Source organism: Podarcis bocagei (genome assembly GCF_964188305.1).
Source record: "Podarcis bocagei genome assembly, chromosome: 12".
Classification (NCBI taxonomy): Eukaryota; Metazoa; Chordata; class Lepidosauria; order Squamata; family Lacertidae; genus Podarcis; species Podarcis bocagei.
In genome coordinates, this window is record NC_138137.1 from 34918936 (window position 1) to 34938572 (window position 19637).

Sequence of the window (19637 nt, forward strand, 5' to 3'; positions counted from 1 at the left end):
GCATGAAGGATAGTATTGGGTCAGGAAGGAAGCATTGCTTCCCATCTTCTTGCCTTCCAGCTTGGAGGATCTGGTAAAGTGTTAGCACACAAAGGAATGGATACCTGTATGATTATCAGGAACTGCTCCTGGCAAGCAGTGTCACTCTAGCTTCTCAGGGACGAATTTTCCAGACTGATCTTTCCCAGGCTGGTCATTGAGTACTAATGGGCAAGACAGAATATAAGAGGATTTCCTGACTCAGTGGTGATTTAGTCAAGCAACAAGTCCTATCTAAGCTTTAGTGTGACTTCTGTATCTTGCCTTGTTCTTTATGACTCTGGGCTTGTCCACTGGCCTTGCCTTTTGGTTTGCCTCCCAATCCAGATTGCTTCTTGATGCCAACTCCTGGCATATTCTACCAGTTCTGCCTTCTGGTTTGCCATCTTTTCAAATTGTTCTTCAGCCCTAACTCTCAGGTCTGAGCTCCTAACTCACTCTAGCCTGATTCCCACAGTTTAGCATGGATAGTGATTCACAAACTGTTCATATAACCAACTACTTGCACACTTACAGGTGTTGGGCACATCTACACATTCTGTTATTGACTTTTAAGGTAGAAATTTTGTGCCCCCCCCCATGGTATCAAACCTCATCTTGACATAATAGGACATGAATAGTAAGTTTCTTAATAATAGCTTTGTTGTACTGTTTTTCAAAAAACACAATAAAATAAGTTTTCAAAAATGAAGTTGTGTATCTGTGGGTAGCAAATGAAACTGCATATCTGGAGAGGTAGTGAGTTTTGCTTTTTTTATAAACTGGCAAGGCATCAATACTTTTAGCACTTTTGCTTTAAAATGAATCATTGCCTGGTATGCCTATGTAAAGAGTCACTATTCCTGTCCTTCATTGCCACTAAAAACACAGTCATTATTTTTTTTCATCTTAAAGTCTAGCTTCTGAACAAGTGTAGGATTTTTGCTTAAATGATGCCAAGTTAAAAAAAATACCAGTTGCAACTACAATTTTAAAATAATGACCTCTTACTATTTTGTCAGGGGAGAGCTTAAATAAATATTTTGTATGTTTGTTTTTTAATTACTCCAGTCTGAGCTTTCACCATGTATATATAATCAACATTTAGAAAATTTAACTGCAGCTGGAAAAGGATGTTGTAATTCTTGAAAGTAAATTAAATAAAAATAAAAATAAAGAAACACAAGAAAGAATAAAACCTTCATAGAGAGTTTCAGCAATTATATCTCCACAGCTACAGTATAACCCAAAACTTTGAAGCAGCTTTGATTGCTGAACCATGGTTGAAGGGAATAATTCGGCTTTCACTAAGAAAACAAGCACATTCATTCTTACCACAATGGAGAGAGGCAGTTTTAATTAAACCTTATCAAAAGATGAATAAAGAATAAACTCAATAACCATTCCACAGGACTCTATTTTCATCTGTTTAGCTGAAGCTTGCCATGTTCCTGCAATAATTAACCACTGTCCGAGGAATGCTGGAGTTGTGTTAATGTTGGTAAAGATTTAATTAGTTCAATTATCTAGAGAGTATTCAAGGCTCAGCACAGCACTAATTTCTTCAGGCTTTATACATACCTCAAATCAAAATATATAAAACTGAAATGTAAGTGAACAAAAGAAGCCCCCTATTTCACTTTAACTATTGAAGCACTGCATATTTAATCGTTTTATTACCATATCTTTCAAAAGACTCAACCTAATACAATTTATCATCATCTTGGACACTGAAAAAGTAAGGTTTTGACTGGTTAAGTACAAGAATGGGAAAATAGAGGAGAGGCTGTGGCTCCTCTGCCATTTTCTCCTCTTGTCGCTTACATATTTTACTTCTTTCATAGAAAATGAAGCATTTAGAAAGCATTGAAAGCACAGTGACACAGACAACTGTTTCAATCTGTCAGACAGCATGGACAGACAGTAGGGATCATGTCAGAAAATAGAATGGCCCCCAGCGGTTTGACCTTCCTGGTGGGAAAGAGAACACAGTGGTGTGCTTGACAAGCTCAGCAACAAAAGAAGTATATTTAGTCCCCCCATATTCTGACATGCTTCTCACAGTAAAAATGTGCTTAGGGATGAGGGGAAAGTTCATCTCATCTAGCAAGGGATAATTTCTAAACAGTGATTAACACTACCATTCTATACATGCCTACTCAGAAGGTAGTCCCACTGAATTCTATGGAACTTATTCTAGGTAAATATGTCTAGGTTTCTAGCCTAAAAGTCTCCTCCCTGCACAAAAAAATTAATGAAGAAAACCTCAACTGTTTTTAAGGATTATTCAAACCATAGATGCTAGAGTCTAACTACTTTTTCGAACATTTAATACAACTTCATCCACAAGCTTCTCCAAACCATTAAAACAAATGTTTCAAACTGGGTCATTTTGGCATGTCATCCCATCCCCCTTGAGAACCAACTATTTTGTATCTGTCTTCTGAATACTAGCTTTAAAGCCATGTGCTGATTTACAAGAGGGCATTCTCTTTTTTGCTGGGGTATATAGAATTTTTTTTTGTAGAACCCCCTCTGAAAATTCAGGCAATACAGATCAAACATTATTTGGGTTTTTATTGACATTCTCATTAGATTTATGAAGCCTATTTCCTGACACAAGATCCCCACTGAATCAATATATTTTATCCATGTAATGGAGCAACCAGTTTGTAGCCATATTTTTTAACTACTCTGCAAAAAACCCAATCTATATTAAATGTACTTACTAGCTGCTGGAAACAAACACAGATGTTTAACATCTCCCCAAATGCATGTTGTATTTGTTATTACGCTGACTTATGTATTAGGCATTATTACATAAATATAAATGTTTATTATAAATCCACATAAATAATAGATAACAGCTTAATAATGTGATTAATGCTAGTACCAAACAAACAAGTTTTAAAATCTTAGTTACAGTATAGTTTATGGGGAGAGGGAGTGTTTTGTGTCCAGTTCAAGGGAAGTAATAGCCCTGCTCTATTCTGCCTTGGTCAGATCACACCTAGAGTACTGTGTCCAGTTCAGTTTAAGAAGGATATTGACAAGCTGGAACATGGGCAGAGAGGGCGACCAAGATGATAAAGGGTCTGGAAACCAAGCATATGATAGCAATCTTTAAATATCTAAATGGCTGTCACATGGGAAAGATAGAGCAAGCTTGTTTTTTCCTGCTGCGGAGGGTAGAATCCCAACCCAATGGATTCAAGTTACAAGAAAGGATATTCTGACTAAGCATCAGGAATAACTTTCTGACAGTAAGAACTGTTTGACAGTGGAATGACCTCCCTTGGCAGGCGGTGACTTTCCTTTATTGGAGGCTTTTAAGCAGAGATTGAACGGTCATTTATAATGGATGCTTTAGTTGAGATTCAAGCATTGCAGGGGGTTGGACTAGATTGGGGTCCCTTCCAACTCTAAAATTCTATGACTTTATGATATGCAAGAAGTACAACCTTTGCTTACAGGTATCTCTACATACATACACTTTTGCATTTCAAGCCTTTTTTGTCTAACTGTTTGCAATATTGCCTTCATTCAAGGATAATACAAAGTATCTGATGGAGAGGGCCACAGACTATAAAAATTTAGACCATTAAGACTATTTGCAGTTTTTGTAGTACACGTACGGGAAGGATCTGAGTTATATTTCATAATAATATGAAGAATAAGAGTTATTTGTCCAATCTGGTATCCAAAATATTGAAAGTGTATCGTTAATTTAAGAATCACAGCAAGCAACTGAACAAAGTCTTCACAGCTAAAATTTTGGAGCCAGGCACTCTAGTTGCAATGCAGTTAAAACTTTAAAAAATATGTTTTTCTCACATGCATTCCTCACACAGAGAGATTAATTTTAGTTTGCCAATTTTTGCCAAAAGCTACAAACTATAAAACATATTAAGTATCGACTTCTATAGCAGATATATGATACAGGATGTGGTTTCTGCTTTCTTTTTCCAGTCTTTCAAATATTTTGGGTTGTTTGAGTTTGACTGATGAGAATGAGAGTGTTTTGCATACATAGTAAAAAAGAACTTGTTTCAGCTTTGGAGTGCAAGTCATTTTTACCATACAAAACCCCTGTTTTTGTGCAAGCAGAAGAGAATACTTTGAGCCTTTTGAATATAGGAGACCTTAAAGCAGACAATAGTATGTAAACAATCTGCAAATATATAACTTTGCTAGGACAACCTCAAGGCTGAGAGCAAAGCTTTCAGAAAGACCCCTTCATCAGATTTCCTTCTACTCTTCATTCCGAACAAAGCCCTGGCTGACAATACAGAAATCTCCTTCTTTCTTAGGATTAAACCCCTTTGCAGGAAAAGTATGCAAATGCTGTACGTGTTTCCCTTGTCTGAGGCTACTCTAAACCAGATATCTTTTCACTGTCTGTTTTATTCAGGCAGACCATCCTACAGGCTGACAGGGAGACCAGCCTTCCAATTCAATATGTTTCACAGTACTGACAGTTGGATCCTGGGGCCTGCCATGGACTTTAAAAAGAGCTCATTTAGTCATAATTAACTATTCCTTGCATATTTTCTAAGGTATGGTAATTGTGGTAATAGCCAACAAGTGAAGCATTCATTCCAGTTTTCTTTTAATTTTCTTTTCCACAGCATTTTTTTTTAAGCTCCTTTCCCCTTTTTTCTTATTACTGGCCTCCTCCTTGGTAACCTTCAGAGAAACTAGACAGAAAGAGGTACGTAGGGGGGGGGGGGAGGAAAAGGTTGCTTTTAAAAAAGCAGAGATTGCCAAATTTTACCCATTATATAATTGTTTTGTATCACGGAGTGGAGAATATAAACAGGATACAACTGGTATTAATATTCAAAAGATTGGCAAGCCATCCTTTCTGCATAGTTGGGGAATAAGTTGTATCTAACTTACTACATATTTATATGATAAATGCATTTGTTCTTATCCATCTGCTCTTACTGCCCAAATCTGAAATTAGTTGGAAATTATATGAGTTCAGGCAAGGCCATTTCAAACACTTGTGTTTGAACAGATCAACATACCCACAGAGTGCAGGGGTGTTTATTTATTTTTCTTTTATTGTGCAGATACAAAAAAACCCTCAGATTTATTTATTTTTAATCCTCACAAACATATAATTAAAGATTGGTTCTAAAGAGGGAATAAAATCTTCAGTGATGTTGCGAGTGGAGTATAAATTGGAGAATGTTAGAAGCATTTTCTCCTGAAAAATAAAATTCAATTCTTGGATGTCTAGGATGCCAAAAAAAGGGAACTCCCTCTCTACCTATTCTGCTACTACATTTTCATTTCCTCCCAAATGCACTAGGCATATTCAGTGTAATAGTAAATGGCATACCACAGAATTAGCAGCTCACCATCTAGATTCCATTAAGAAGAAAAATACATGGTAAAAGAGTGTAGCATTTGTAACAGTCAAAGCTGAATGAAATATCATTAGAAGAAACACTCATTCATATGACAGCTTTGTGTGCTGTTGACTGACCCCTTTAAGCATGTGTATATTTCCCTATGTCTAAGGGTTGGGAAACTGTTCTGGCCTGATGGCAATGTTTTGTCTTTGTCAACCTTCCAGGCACCACATGCCAGTGATGGGTGTGGCCAAGGCAAAAGTGGGCGTGGTCACCCCATACAGATACAGAGACAAATACCTTCCCACAGCATTTAGGCTTGAAAAATGCATTTTAGATTTTTTTCAAGCACTGCTTCAGTGGTTCCGCTCCTATACTTCCAGGGCCACTTCCATAAAGTAGTCATGAGGGGTTTCTGTTTCAGTTCAACCCCATGGAAATTATCTTGTGGTATCCCCACAGGGTACCACCTTGTCACCCATGCTATTTAACATTCATATGAAGTCTCTGGAAGCTGTCACCAGGAGATTTGGAGTCAAATCAATATGCAGATGACATCCACCTCTATCATTCTGTTCCATCTGACTCTGGAGAGACAGTTGAGGTGTGAGATCAGTGCTTGGAGGCAGTGATGGGATGGATGTGGGCCAATAAACTGAAGATGAATCCTTAAAAGACAGAGGTGTTACGTGTCTCAGGTTCTCATGTTGGGAGGTGGGCAAGAGCCTTCCCTGAATGAGGTTGTACTTTCCTGACAGGAGCAGCTTTGCTGTTTGGGAGTGCTCCCAGATTCAACACTGTTACTGGAGGCTCATCAGTTGACCGGTGACTAGGAATGTCTTCCTTCAGCTCCAGCTGGTTTGCTACCTATGACCCCTTTTTACTCCATGCTCTAATAACTTTCAGACCGCAATAATTCAATGTGCTATATGGAGGGCTGTCATTGAAGATGACCCAGAAACTTCAGTTGGTCCTGAATGCAGCAGCTAGATTACTGGCTGAGGTTCCAGCTTAGATCTCACATAACCCATGTTTCAAAACAGCTGCACTGGTTGCCAGTTCATTTCTGGGCCCAATTCAAGTTGCTTACGTTAGTGTTTAAAGCCCTAAATGACTCAGGTCCAAAATATCTGAAAGACCGCCTCCTTCTCTACAGACCCTACTGAGTGCTGAAATCGGCAGAGGGACCCTCTTGGCAATTCCTCTGCCCTCAGAGGCGCAGGGGGTGGAGGCCTGGGAGACGTTGAAGGGCAGGAAACAAACAAACAAATAATAAAACTACTAGTGCACAACTAATTACCATATTTTTCGCTCTATAACACGCACCCGACCATAACACGCACGTAGTTTTTAGAGGAGGAAAATCCGTAGGCATGCCACCCGTAGGCATTCCCTCCATAACACGCACAGACATTTCCCCTTACTTTCTAGGAGGAAAAAAGTGAGTGTTATGGTGCAAAAAATACGGTATTTATAGTTGTTTTTACAGTGATGCCCCGCAAGACGAATGCCTCGCAAGACGAAAAACTCACTAGATGAAAGGGTTTTTCGGTTTTTGCGTTGCTTCGCTAGACAAACTTCCCTATGGGCTTGCTTCGCAAGACGAAAACGTCTTGCGAGTTTGTTCGCTTTTTTCTTAAAGCCGCTTGAAGAGGCGCAGTTGCGATGGACCGTGCTTCGCAAGACGAAAAACATCGCAAGACGAAAAGACTCGCGGAACGAATTAATTTCGTCTTGCGAGGCACCACTGGATTTATAGGACTGCAGCCAAAGGTCTAGTGCGCAAACTGTTAAGCTGACTATATACCAAGTAGTCCTATAAACAGTTTCGGTGCTAAATATAGTATTTTTTAAGGCATACATATTTTCATATTTTTCCGGATTTCTATGGCACACACAGCCTGTAGTTGAAATTCAGAATATTCTGGCTTGTTTAAAATCTATAAATTATAACTAAAACTTCACATCTACAATGGTACTTCAGTTTACGAACTTAATCCGTTCCGGAAGTCTGTTCTTAAACTGAAACCATCCTTAAACTGAGGCGCGCTTTCCCTAATGAGGCCTCCCGCCGCCAGTGCCCTTCTACCATTTGGATTCTGTTCTTAGACCAGGGCACTACTTTCGGTTTTGTGGAGTTCGTAAACAAAATTGTTCATAAACAGGGCAGTTCTTAAACCGAGGTACCACTGTATTTTTGTTCCATTATCACAGGGATGAATAACCTGCAGCTTCCAGGTGTTGTTGGACTATAACTCCTATCACTCCTGGCCATTGATCATACAGGTTGGGGCTGATGGAAGTTGGAATCCAATAACATCTGGAGGGCTGCAAGTTGCACACAGCTACCCTATGAAATCTAGTTGTCATATCAAAATTGGAGAATGGCACAGCTTATTCCTGCAGCAAACTTTACTTAGCCCTCTCCTGTGCACCTTGTTTCTGCAATCTAGTAGAATGATTTTATTTCCTTGGTAGACAGAATGATATTGTAGCCCTGAAAATGTCTCCTGATTCCAAACAGCAACCCATCACCAATGGTACTTTTCCCAAAGTGTCTTCAGCAGTGAGTTGCTGTTTGTTCCTCCCTATGAGTTTTTGGATTACCGCTTGCTGCCCTCACCACATGAGTCTTCAGGGTGAGCCTCTTTCCTTCTCCTGATGCAGACCAGTAAACTGCAGAAACAAACTGCACAGGAGTGGTTGAATGCAAATTGGCTTAGAAATAATTAAAGCCATTTCCCAGCACAATCAAGGTTGCTTATTATTAACAGTAAGTATCAGCACTGTTTAGATTTCCTCCCCGCCTTCCCTTTCTTAAAGGTCAGAAGGATGAATCACAGATTCTATACTGAAGTAAAAAAGGGGGGGAACGACCCTAAAAATGATAAAATTGAAGATGTCAAGATTAGCACTTTTGGTGGGGCTAGACCATTTTAATAAAATAAAGTAATTACTTCCTACACTGCCACCTTGGCACCTTGGGTTGCACTAGTCTCTACCTGCCTTGTAAGCTTTTGAAGAAGATTGATGGTTCTCTAAACTCTATATCCACTCACTTAAGGCTTGGTATTTCTAACTAGCTAGAATGTTTTGCTTTGCTATATTCTAATTGTACAATTTAATTTTCAACCATCATTAAATATATTCATAGGCTAAACACTCACAGTTCTAATTTACATCCTGGAACAAAAGCCATGTCTACTCACAATGAAATTTTATATATAGTGTATGTGCTATTTAGGAGGGTACAGGATCACATAAGAAAGCTCAACAAGATGCTGGACAAAGACCTGGAACAAAAAATAGAAACATTATGCCCAAATCCTATATAGCAAACTAATCTATTTCTAAACTGAGGAAGAATAAAAATACAGCTTTCACAAAGGAAGGTGTGGCCACCAAGCTTTGAGGAATCAAGCCTGAGGGCAGTGATTGTACAGAGAAAAGTGCATCGGTCACCAAGTCCTAAAGAAGTATCAGTTTGAAAGTTACTGCCAAGGTTGGCAGAGGTTGCCTGTGGGGTCTTGCCCAAATCCTACACAGAAGGAACACAATGTGTCCCTCACCAGAGATAGTTCCCCTCCCCTAACATGTCTCAACGCCTTCCACATGTGCTGTGTCATGAAGATTTTGGGTATCACATGGGAGGACAGAGTCTCAAACAAAGACACACCCACATTCCCAGCATGTTTGCACTCCTGTCTCAGCAACATCTACACTGGCTTGGCCATGTCCACAGATTGGAAGATGGCAGGATCCCCAAGGATGTGGGGAGCACCAGGCTCATTGCCAGACCGATGCTGCATTACAAAGGTGTCTGCAAAGGTGACATGAAGGTTGGCAAAATCAACTCTGCCATGTGGGAACACTTTGCAGACGACTGCAGTACCTGGAGACACAGTCAGGTCATGCATCCGTAGCAGTGACCAGCTGATGAATGACCAGTGGGAGAAATGCAGAGAGAAGAAACACCAAGGTGCATCGGCAGCAGCACAACTGGATGCCTTCATCTGCCCCAGCTGCAACAAAGCACGTCTCTCCCATATTGGTCTCTACAGCCACAGCAGGTGCTACAACCTTCTGACAGTTTAACTTCACCCCCAAAGGTGCACTCCTTCATTGTTTCCCGAGGCAGACGGATGTCAGCAACATATTATATCTACACCATGTCATCTTTACTTGCATCTACATGCTGACTATAGCAGCGTGGCACCATAAGGGAAATATGTCTGTAGAAATCAAATTACCTTAAGAGGTAAAATGAACTCTGCTGTTCTCTGTAGCGTGTGGTGTCATTTTCTTTTGCATCTTCCTACATTTGGCATCACTTATTGTCAAACACCACAGTATGCTCAAGAGAAAGCTGTGTCTATTGATCAGTGTCTCCAAACACTAATGAAGTCCTGAACCATCATAAATTAATTTGCTGCCAAGTTCTCACTCACAGTTGTTAATGCCCTATAAAGCAGTCTTGTAAATAAGTCCACATAAATTAATAGCCTGCAATTTTTTTGCTAGTCTGCTGGGGACTGCCACTTGTTCTCTATGCTGGCTACTGAGTAGACATGGAATATTCTAATCCTCCTCTGCAATTCAGCTCACCAAATGAAACTACTTGTCTGTGTTCAATTTGTTTCTACCTATGGCATCCAGGACTGCACTTAATATGTACAAGGTTGCTATTAAGAAAGTCCTAGATCAGAAATTCTGCAAGGTGATACAGCTCACTGGTACAGCACATGCTTTCATGCAGGAAATCCTAGGTCCAATTCAACCTCCAGTTAAAAGCAATTCGGACAGCAAGCCTGAGAAAGACTTTCCTCTCCCTCAGACTCCAGAAAGCTGCTGCCAGTCTGAGTAGAAATACTGGACTAAGTACTGATCTAAGTCGTATAAACTTAATAACATGGAGGTAGTACTCATCTCTCACAGACTATCTGTTTTGTTAGAACTGAGGGGGTAGACTACATGAATTAGTCCCCACTCCAATCTGTTCTATCAGCTCTTTCACTGTGCTGGGGGTGAGGAACAGAGTGCAGGAAAGGGTGACCAGGGATGGAGGCCAAACCATGACTCCTTCTCTGTGGCAGTATCATCACAATACTTCACTTTTAGTCAGCTCAAGTGATAAGCCAATTTGCAAGTTTGCTTGTCTCCTATGTTGTATATAAACTTTAGTTATAGTTTATAAAATTCACCCAATCCTAATCCTATTTTAGTCAGTGACAATACTGTGTTGTCTGGAATAAGAGGGCCTGAAACCTACATTGCATGTACTATATATTATCTTCCTGCTATTCAATATTATGCACAAATATTTTTTTCCACACCAATTATCTTATGTACCTATCAGGGAATAAGTAGATTTTATTTTAGAGTTCAACTAAAGTAGGCTTAACTCAACAGGGAACCTGAGGTCTAGTCCAAGTGCTCTCTATTTGGCCCCAGGAACACACCTGAGGCACACACCACCTCCTCCCCAGACCTGCTCCATCCCCTCCTCGAGTGTTTTGCCTGACTAGAATGTGTCCTTGAAGTGTGATGTCATCTTTTGCTTGCCTGAATGGAGAGATGTGTCCGTATAAACCTATAATTTTGCATGGTTGAATGGTGTCTACTGTACAATGGTAAGAATCACATCTATTGGTCTGCCTATGGCCATGTTCAACATTGCTATGTGGCCCCCAGAAGGTTCTTTGCAAGATAAAATATTCTCAGAAAATCTTAGAGACCACTGTGCTTGTGTATGAATAAGAATAACTTATGAGCTGCTTGTATTACAAGATGGGGGGGGGGTTAAATTGAATTGTCTGTTCCAAACCCTAAATTTGGGGGGGGGGGTAGCTTGAAGTCATTCAAATAACATTGCATTGCAAACTAGGAATGGTGTTCTGATCTCATGCAGTCTGCCTACCCACTGAAAATAAACATGAGCTGCTTTATAATTCAGTCTGTGTTGGAGACGGGGGTTTTTCGCCTTCCAGCAGAAGCTAAATGGGGTGTGTGTAGAGAGAAAATCACATCCAGAAATCCCGCCCCGCTTTATAATGAATGCAACTCATATATACAAGCTTCTGCTGAATTGCTACAATTGCAGAGATAAACCATTTGAGAGTATGTCAGGTTTAATTAATACAACATGACCTGATCATTTGCACAGTTAGGAAGAAAGAAGTTTGCATTCTTTAAATCCAGAGCTCAACCTAGAGATTATGCTAAGTTGCTTCATTCACAGTCCACACTCCTCCGCACATGTCAGATGGGCAGCATTTGTCCCCTCTAGTGATAAACAAATTATACATGAAATCAATTCCACTTCACAATAATTCTCCCTATTGGGCATTATCTTTCCTCCTCTGCTCCCTCCAGTTAAGCGTGCATCCTGTAACTTGCTAATGAGCTGGGGGCTCTCTGTTCCAGGTGGCACCCCCTGCCTCGAAGTCATGACATTTCCCATTTCGAATGCTGCTGGCATTTTTCAGCAGCTCCTGCTAACTAGCCTTTTTGACCTGCGCTAAGAGGAACTCATCTCATTGAATCCTCTAACCTGCCAATCATTCCAGCAAATGATCTTCACAGTCACTCCCAAGGCAGGAGGAAAAAAAAGAAAGAAACAGAAAGAAAGGAAAAGCCAGCGAGAGAATGAGGGAGTAGGCAAGCAAGCTGCCTCTGCAGCTACCTAATGAGAATATTTTAAGTCTCAGAGGCAGCAGAAACACTGAAAAACTGGTGGGAAAATTAGGATAGAACTGAATGCCTGGCCCTGTAATTACTGATTTCTCTCCATCTTGAGATCATGTCAAGAGCAGCACCTCTGAGCTTTGTTTTTTAAAACCTAGACAAGTAAATTTCACCATATAGCTATGAAAATAATTTCTTTCCTCTGCCACCATCAATATGTAATTCTCACAAGGCTACTTTATCAAATAGAATTCTTTCAAAATTAATTAAGAGCTGTAAGCTTGTTAAAATGAATGTTTGCAGCTAAAATTGATTATGTGGATTTGGTGGCAGTAGGGCTGTAAGTATATCCTAAGAACATCATTTTTACCCTGTAACACTGTATTCAACCAGAAATATGTTTTTGCACAGAATTTGTGCATTATTTATATGTTACGTATTTTTGGTTTAGAAAGCTTTAATATAGGCAAAACTGTTTTTTTAACAACAATGGTTATCCAGTGATATGCCTATGTTTATTTAAAAGCTCTGTACATATCTCAAATTTTGTTCAAACTTTGCAAATGCCTGCTTCAGGATCACAAGATACTGAAGATGAAGAATGCATAAACACATTTTGTTGCAAATATGTTTTAATTAATGATTCTGAATTTCAAATCTCTCCCTCTCTATTACCCTTCATTAGACCATTAACACTATTCTATTTCTATACGAAGATAGAAGAAGCCTATTATAGACTGGTACAACAAAGTCATACAATTTGATCAAAATCATGCTTAAAAATCTCTGCACTAATAGGCAGGATTCCCTCTGAAACTAGGAATGTTTAATTCCCCATTAACCTCAGTGGGTGTATTGGACAGCTGAACTGAGTCAGTCTTTAGGGTATTTAGCTTTCTTTGTTTCTTGGACTGCTTCAGTCTCTTTACACTCAGTATCAATATTTTAGCTGTAATTCTTTTAGAAGCTCTTGTTCATAGAAACAATCCCTGCATATAGTTTTAGAGGACTTATAATTAACAATGTATTTTATTTCAGAATTCCACAAAAAGTAAAAACGATTTCTGAATTTTCAAATGCTGTAGATTATGCCTTCGAGACAATGCCTTTCATTGGTTTTGCTGTCTCTGTAGGTTACAGGCCATGTGTCACAACTAAAGCTTTGTCTGGAAACCTCAGTTTCTCCCCTTCAGTGGTCCCACCTCTTCCCCCTGCCCTAGACAAAGCCTAGCCAATGGGTCACGTGACACAATAATCCTAAAAAAGAGGTAACGGTCTATGGGATAAATGGGATGGTTTAGAATTTCTTTTGCTTCTCCTTTTAGTCATTGTCATTAAGACATTGTCCTCCATGTATTCAAATGTCATTCCAAACCATCAGCCCACTTCAACTCAAACAGCCTTTTATGTCCAGGCAGACCACTGGCAGACCAAAAAGATTGTTCAGTGGAAATCTGCTGCTTATCCTAATCATACAGTGAGCACAGAGCAAGGAAAGTTCTATCTTCTGCAACACAAATTCAGGAGCATACATGAAACAAAAAAACTCCACAAATTGTGCCTGATAAGAATCTTAATACTATCAGAATCTAGTAGCCTGTATTAAGATATATATTTAAATCAAAGTATTATTCATTAAAACAATCATCCACAAAATTGAGGATATTTTGCTTTTAGTCAGCTCCACATGGTTAGATTAGCAAACCTTAACTGCACATTTCATAAAGCAAACATAAGGAAACTCTCATTTGAATTCCTGTCACCAAAGGTCCTCCCCATCTATTGTCAACGACCCCTCACCGCCTACTGCCTAGAGCAGTAGGGTGTGTCATTTTAGGGGGTGAAACATAATTTTTGCAAATTTCTTCAATGAGGGGTCTTGTGATTGGACAACATTTAGTTTCGTAAATCGACATTTGATTAAAAAGCACATAAACTGCTCTCCGATTTTTATTTCACCTTCTGAAAATGTCAGGTAATGCTATAAAAATCTTAGTTTGTCACAACATTACCTTGTAATCATAAAACAACATCAGAAAGTAATGACATCAGCTAATAATAAATTTAAACAAGTTTCATCAAATCTTGCTTTGATTCATTCTCAGACATCAGCCACCTACTTGCTTCTTGGCCTCTGATGTAGCCCTCACATTTTTTGTGTGTATGCACCCTTCTTGCTGCCTTTGTGACTTGTTTCACATACACCTCTATAGAATGAGAATAACAGGGCCACTGTGGAACTTGCATGAGCTCATCAATGAACTTCTTTACTTCTGCTGTAGTAAGTTTACATGTCAAAGGAGGTTCATATACTCCATCAGACCAGACTATCAGCTCCAACAGGGACAAAGCACTGAGGTTGATGGAAGGTGTCTTACTTGGATGTACAGAAAGATATCCCAGTGTGTCATCATCTCTGCTCTTCAAGTCAACAATCTTTTGGAACCAGCTTTCCTCTCCTCACTGTCATCTGAGCACACGAGTGTCTGGATTATCATTTTGCTAAATGCATACCATGGTGAGTGCTGGGTGGCAAAACAGCATCCCATACAGCCTTCTTTTGCAGCTGAAAAGTTCTATTGGCCTTTCACCCCCAAGTGCTTTACTCTGATGTTGAACAAGCAGAGATAGTACCCACAAATGATGTATTCCACTATTGTTCTTAAGTTGTTGAGGGTTTTGCCTTTAACATCATGTCTTGAAACCCATCTGTGACAGTTGCTACACACCTTGAATGGCTCACCGGACCAATTTCAAGACAGGCCCGATCCATGAGAAATTTTCTTGTCCTTATGGCCTGTGTGACTTGATACCTGTATGCCTGATCAGCAGGCAAATCCTTTATGACACTGTCACTCAGTGGAGTAAGAGGTTCTCCAATTGAGTGTTTGGTGAATGAAGGATCAATGTCAAGTTCTGTAGCAGTGTCTAGAATCTTGCCAATGTTACCTGTCCGGTTGCTGTCCACTCCTACTGAGTACTGTGATCAAGTGTTACAGGGGTAACTCATTCGTGTGGAGGGCACAACTAACACGATCAGCTTATAATGAAGCTTGACCTCTACCCAATGCATGGTATTATCCTCCCAGCCAGTGTTAACATTTGTAGAATCTCCTCTAATGGCCTGCAGCCTCTTATGAATGCCCTTCTTCTTTATGGAATCTACAAGATTATTAGCAGTAACTTCAGCTAGTTTTTCTCTCTTTGAGCCTCTCCAGATGGAATTGGTAGAGATTTATTCTACCTGGCTCACTGCACACAAAATGCTGTTCTGTGATGATGCTGGGGATCTACTGATCTGAATCGTCTGCTTTCAGAATAACTTTAGTTATATCTTCGTAACTGCAAAAGAAGATGCAGTCAATTTCACTCTTCTGACAACGATAATCAAATACCCAACCCAGGGATTTCATAACTTTTTCTTGAGCCCTCTTGACTTTATTATTTATTTATTTATTTATTTATTTATTTATTTATTTATTTATATCCCACCCATCTGGCTGAGTTTCCCCAGCCACTCTGGGCGGCTCCCAATCAAGTGTTAAAAACAGTACAGCATTAAATATTAAAAACTTCCCTGTACAGAGCTGGCTTCAGAGCATTGTGATCAACTACAAGTCTCTTCTTCAGTGATCAAGCCAGCACACAGGCCAACACCACATCTGATGCTCGGCATAGCAACATTATGTATTTCTAATGTGTTGTATTCTGTCTTTTCATTAGAAGTGGAATGCATACTTTGTTTTCCTAATGTAAATTCATCATTTCCATCAAGGCCATTAGCTATTTGTTCTTCATTTTCATCAGCAGTGAAAACAATTTCATTTGATGGTACTGAAGCCTCCTGCTTACTTCTCTGCTTATATTCCGCAAGCCTTCTTTAGTCTTTTTGCCGCTTCCACTTTTTGACTTGTCTGTTATGCACTGGCAGATTGAGCAAGCCAATCTGATGTGGTCCAACAGAACCAGTCTTCTCTCCTCTGTCCTTTAATAAAAGCAAGTTGCTTCATAGGGATCTTCATTTCCTTAGGGCATGTACAGTTAATGTAAACTTCCTTTCTGCAACCAGCATCTGCCGGACAGCCAAATTCAGGGCAGAGGAAAAAAATATACACTTGCAATTGAGGATGTCAAAAAGCTTGTCAAGTTTTGAAGGGAAAGCCTCTTTGACATCTAGCTTTTCTCTACCAAGAGACATGTTTTTGGCCTGCTCCTAGCTCTCTTGGATCTTCTTTAAGATTGTGACTCATGAATTTACAATAGGAGTGACAAAAGAACTGTTTACTTGTTCCTTCTTTTCAAGCACTTGGAGTAAAGGCCCTTGCAAGACAGGCTGCTGCGTAATTTCTGACATAAATAAATTCTAATGATGGTGATGATGATGATGATGATGATGAGGTCCCCAGTGTTGGGAACAGGGGTGCTTTAACACTTTGCCCCCTACTGCATTCCTGACCTGGATCAGAGGGCCCATACTTGCAAGTTGCTTTGGAAAAAATGTTTCCACAGAAATGAATGTGACCTCTTATTTTGCAATGCAAATTGCAGGAGCCGGGAGATGCATCTGGATCAGAACCACAATGGAGGGCAAAGAGATAAAGCCCCTTAACCCCCATGCTAGAGTTCTGATCTGGATTTGTATGTCTGTGCTGGCAATCTGTGGAAAAGAATCTTCCCACTCAAGGGCAATAGTATAGTTAAGGTCATATGCAGTTTGGACCAGAGAGTGACTTGCCCAAGCCACCCACTAACCTTCATGGAAGTGGGTGGCACTGCGGTCTAAAACCACTGAGCCTCTTGGGGCTTGCCAATCAGGTTGGCAGCATGAATGCCTGCAAAAGGGTGAACTCCCATTGCTCTGTCCCTGCTTCTGCCAACCTAGCTGTTTGAAAGCATACCAGCACAAGTAGATAAACTGGTACCGCCGAGGAGAGAAGGTAAAACAGCGTTTCTGCGCACTCTAGCACTCGTCATGGTGTCCTGTTGTGTCAGAAGCAGTTTAGTCATGCTGGCCACATGACCTAGAAAGCTGTCTGCGGACAAATGCTTGCTCCCTCAGCCTGAAGCGAGAAGAGCGACACAACCTCATAGTCGCCTTTGACTGGACTTAACCATCCAGGGGTCCTTTTACTAATCTTCATAGCATAAAGGCTTGAGAATGAATTTCTCATGTGCAAACACGTGCATTCCGTATTTCAACAGTACTATTTTCTCTGACAATAATTCTCTAAGGTATCAGGCTGAAGTCTTTGCTAACTCCAGTACCAGAACAATTCTATAACTGATGATACTAGAGGTTGAACCTGGGGCTATGCTTGAACATTGAACTATATGCAATAGTCAGTTGGGACTAAAATACCATGTGGGTAAAGGCTATGGGAATTAAGGTGTTAAAAAAGCACTCCCCAATCAATTGCACCAATTTATTCCAAGGCATAGGATTATGCCAGCAGAAACCCTTGCAATGGTCTGCAAACTATGCATAAATTTCATGTGACATAAGGATATTGGTCCCAATAATGGTATCACATCTGTGTGGGTTGACACAAAGTGAAATTTCACCTCTTGCTTCCATTACATTTAACCACAGCAACTAATATAAATCTTGCAATTCAAGATGAGGGTATTGCTGTATTTGATATGCATAGTAATTAGGATATTTTCTACCAATTTAATGCCTTTGATGCTAACAAAAAAGACAGTAGTAAAACATCCCTGAAAGCATTATGTTGCTGACAGTTTGAAATTAGGGCTCTAAAAATGCTAATAGCAGCCAAAATAATCTAGGATCTCACAGTCCGCTTTATGTCCGCCTCCCTAATTTAACATTTTACAAAATGAATGCAACAATTTCAGCTACATTTAACATTGCTGTCATTGGATTCTAAGACTCAGATTGCTTTCAGTTGCCCACCACAACTATATCACATAAGCCTTTTCACTAGCTCCAATTAATGCAGATGCAGTATTAGTGAAATAATTAAATATTCATGAGTATTTGGAAAGAAGATGCATGAGAAATTAGGATTGGTACAGTACATGTTCAATACTAAGACACCCCATCTTCTTAATTAGAGTGTGTGTACGCACACACATACAGTGGTATTTGCCTCACTCTAATTTACACTTACACACACACACACACACACACACACACACACTACATTTTGCAGTATATAATTGCTATTTCCCCCTATGTCTAAATGCTTACTTTTACACTAACCTTGGGAACCTGAAGAAGAGAAAATGCTATAGCCTGACTACAATGTTTAATTATATTAAAAATACAGTATAGAAGTGCAGGTCACTGGTACCAAGGGTCAGTCTAATAAAACGTGTTCATGCAGGCTGACTTCACTATAATGATTGAAGTGCTATGACCCAGTGTTGGTCAAATTGGGAACAAATTACACAATGTTTAAGCTGTTCCTGGCGATTCAGCGGTGATGAGGCACAGAGGTTAGAAAGAAACAAGGAGGTGAGGAATTAGAATGACTTCTCAATACTCTCTGACACAGACACTGCTGGACTATGGCACCCCCACAGCTTGACTAAAGGAAATCCTGCAAAAATAATGTAGCTACACAAGACTGCTGGGAAGAGTGCCTTACACACACAGTTTGCAAAAGCCAGAGGTGAACAGGCATGCTAGTAAATGCTACTGAGGGAATGGGGGCGCGGGGGGGGGGGATTCAGCTTATGAATTCAGCTTGTGAAAACACATCTAATCACATATGCAAAGTGGTCAGTTAAGAAAATTCTTTTAACAGGACATTCCCAGTGTTTGGATATCACCATGCTACTTCTTTAGTGCTTTTGCTGTCATAGTGATAATCATACTGCTCACTAAATGTAAGCAATAATAGAAAACTGAGCTTATTTGCAGAACCACAAAATCTCTCTGCCCACACTTATGCCACTTTGTGAGGAAGAATGGCAGAATTCTGAAAGTAAATTTCTAGATTGCTTGAATGCAATATAGAAATTGCATTCAAAATTGCATTGAGTGCCTGTGGGAGAAGTAAAAGACACAAGTCCACAGTGAAGCTGAAAGACACAGCTTTGCTCAGAAATGCAGTTTCTATAATGAGATCATAATAAGGTTATACTATATAAAAATAATTATTCATAAAGTAATAATAGAAACCCTGGAATCTGTGACTTAATAATTAGTGGGTTGGATCCAGGGTCAGACTTTTGATTCGGTGGAGGGTCCCCACTGTTGGGTGAGGTGACTTTGTTGATTTCCCCTCTCCGTACAACCTCCACCAACCCTCTGGAACAGTGTGGGAAATGGCACTAGGGGTTGCAGGGGAAAGAGTGTGGAGTGGCAAATATATGCCTGCAACAGTACATCACTTGAGTGGAATTCTGCTAGGAGAAAGATCCAGCTCTTGGGTTGAACAGAGTCCCTCTGAACATGTTTCAAAGAGTGACTTTTTCTCACATCTGAGTAATTGCTGCCTGCCTATATACATCCAGGATTTCAAGTTCAGGAGTCTAGCTTTCCAATGGGCTTAAGCCCCCTCACCCCCTCTCTATTTGCAAATTAAACACTACTTTATATAGGGTCTT

The 19637-nt window shown here is 39.9% G+C and overlaps 2 protein-coding genes across 20 annotated transcripts in view; one reads left to right on the plus strand and one right to left on the minus strand.

The window, feature by feature from the left end:
• LOC308569411 (uncharacterized protein) overlaps positions 1-19637 on the plus strand; it is a 286883-nt gene that overhangs the window by 221227 nt on the left and 46019 nt on the right. For 10 of the 14 annotated variants that reach the window (XM_081163357.1, XM_081163353.1, XM_081163350.1 and 7 more), the window contains one exon: positions 8202-8298. The exons of the other annotated variants lie outside the window; for them this stretch is intronic. The gene's annotated coding sequence lies outside the window, so the exon portion shown is untranslated. The remainder of the gene's footprint in view (positions 1-8201; positions 8299-19637) is intronic. 14 annotated transcript variants of the gene reach the window in all.
• CDK14 (cyclin dependent kinase 14) overlaps positions 1-19637 on the minus strand; it is a 223208-nt gene that overhangs the window by 22636 nt on the left and 180935 nt on the right. The gene's annotated exons all lie outside the window — the stretch shown is intronic.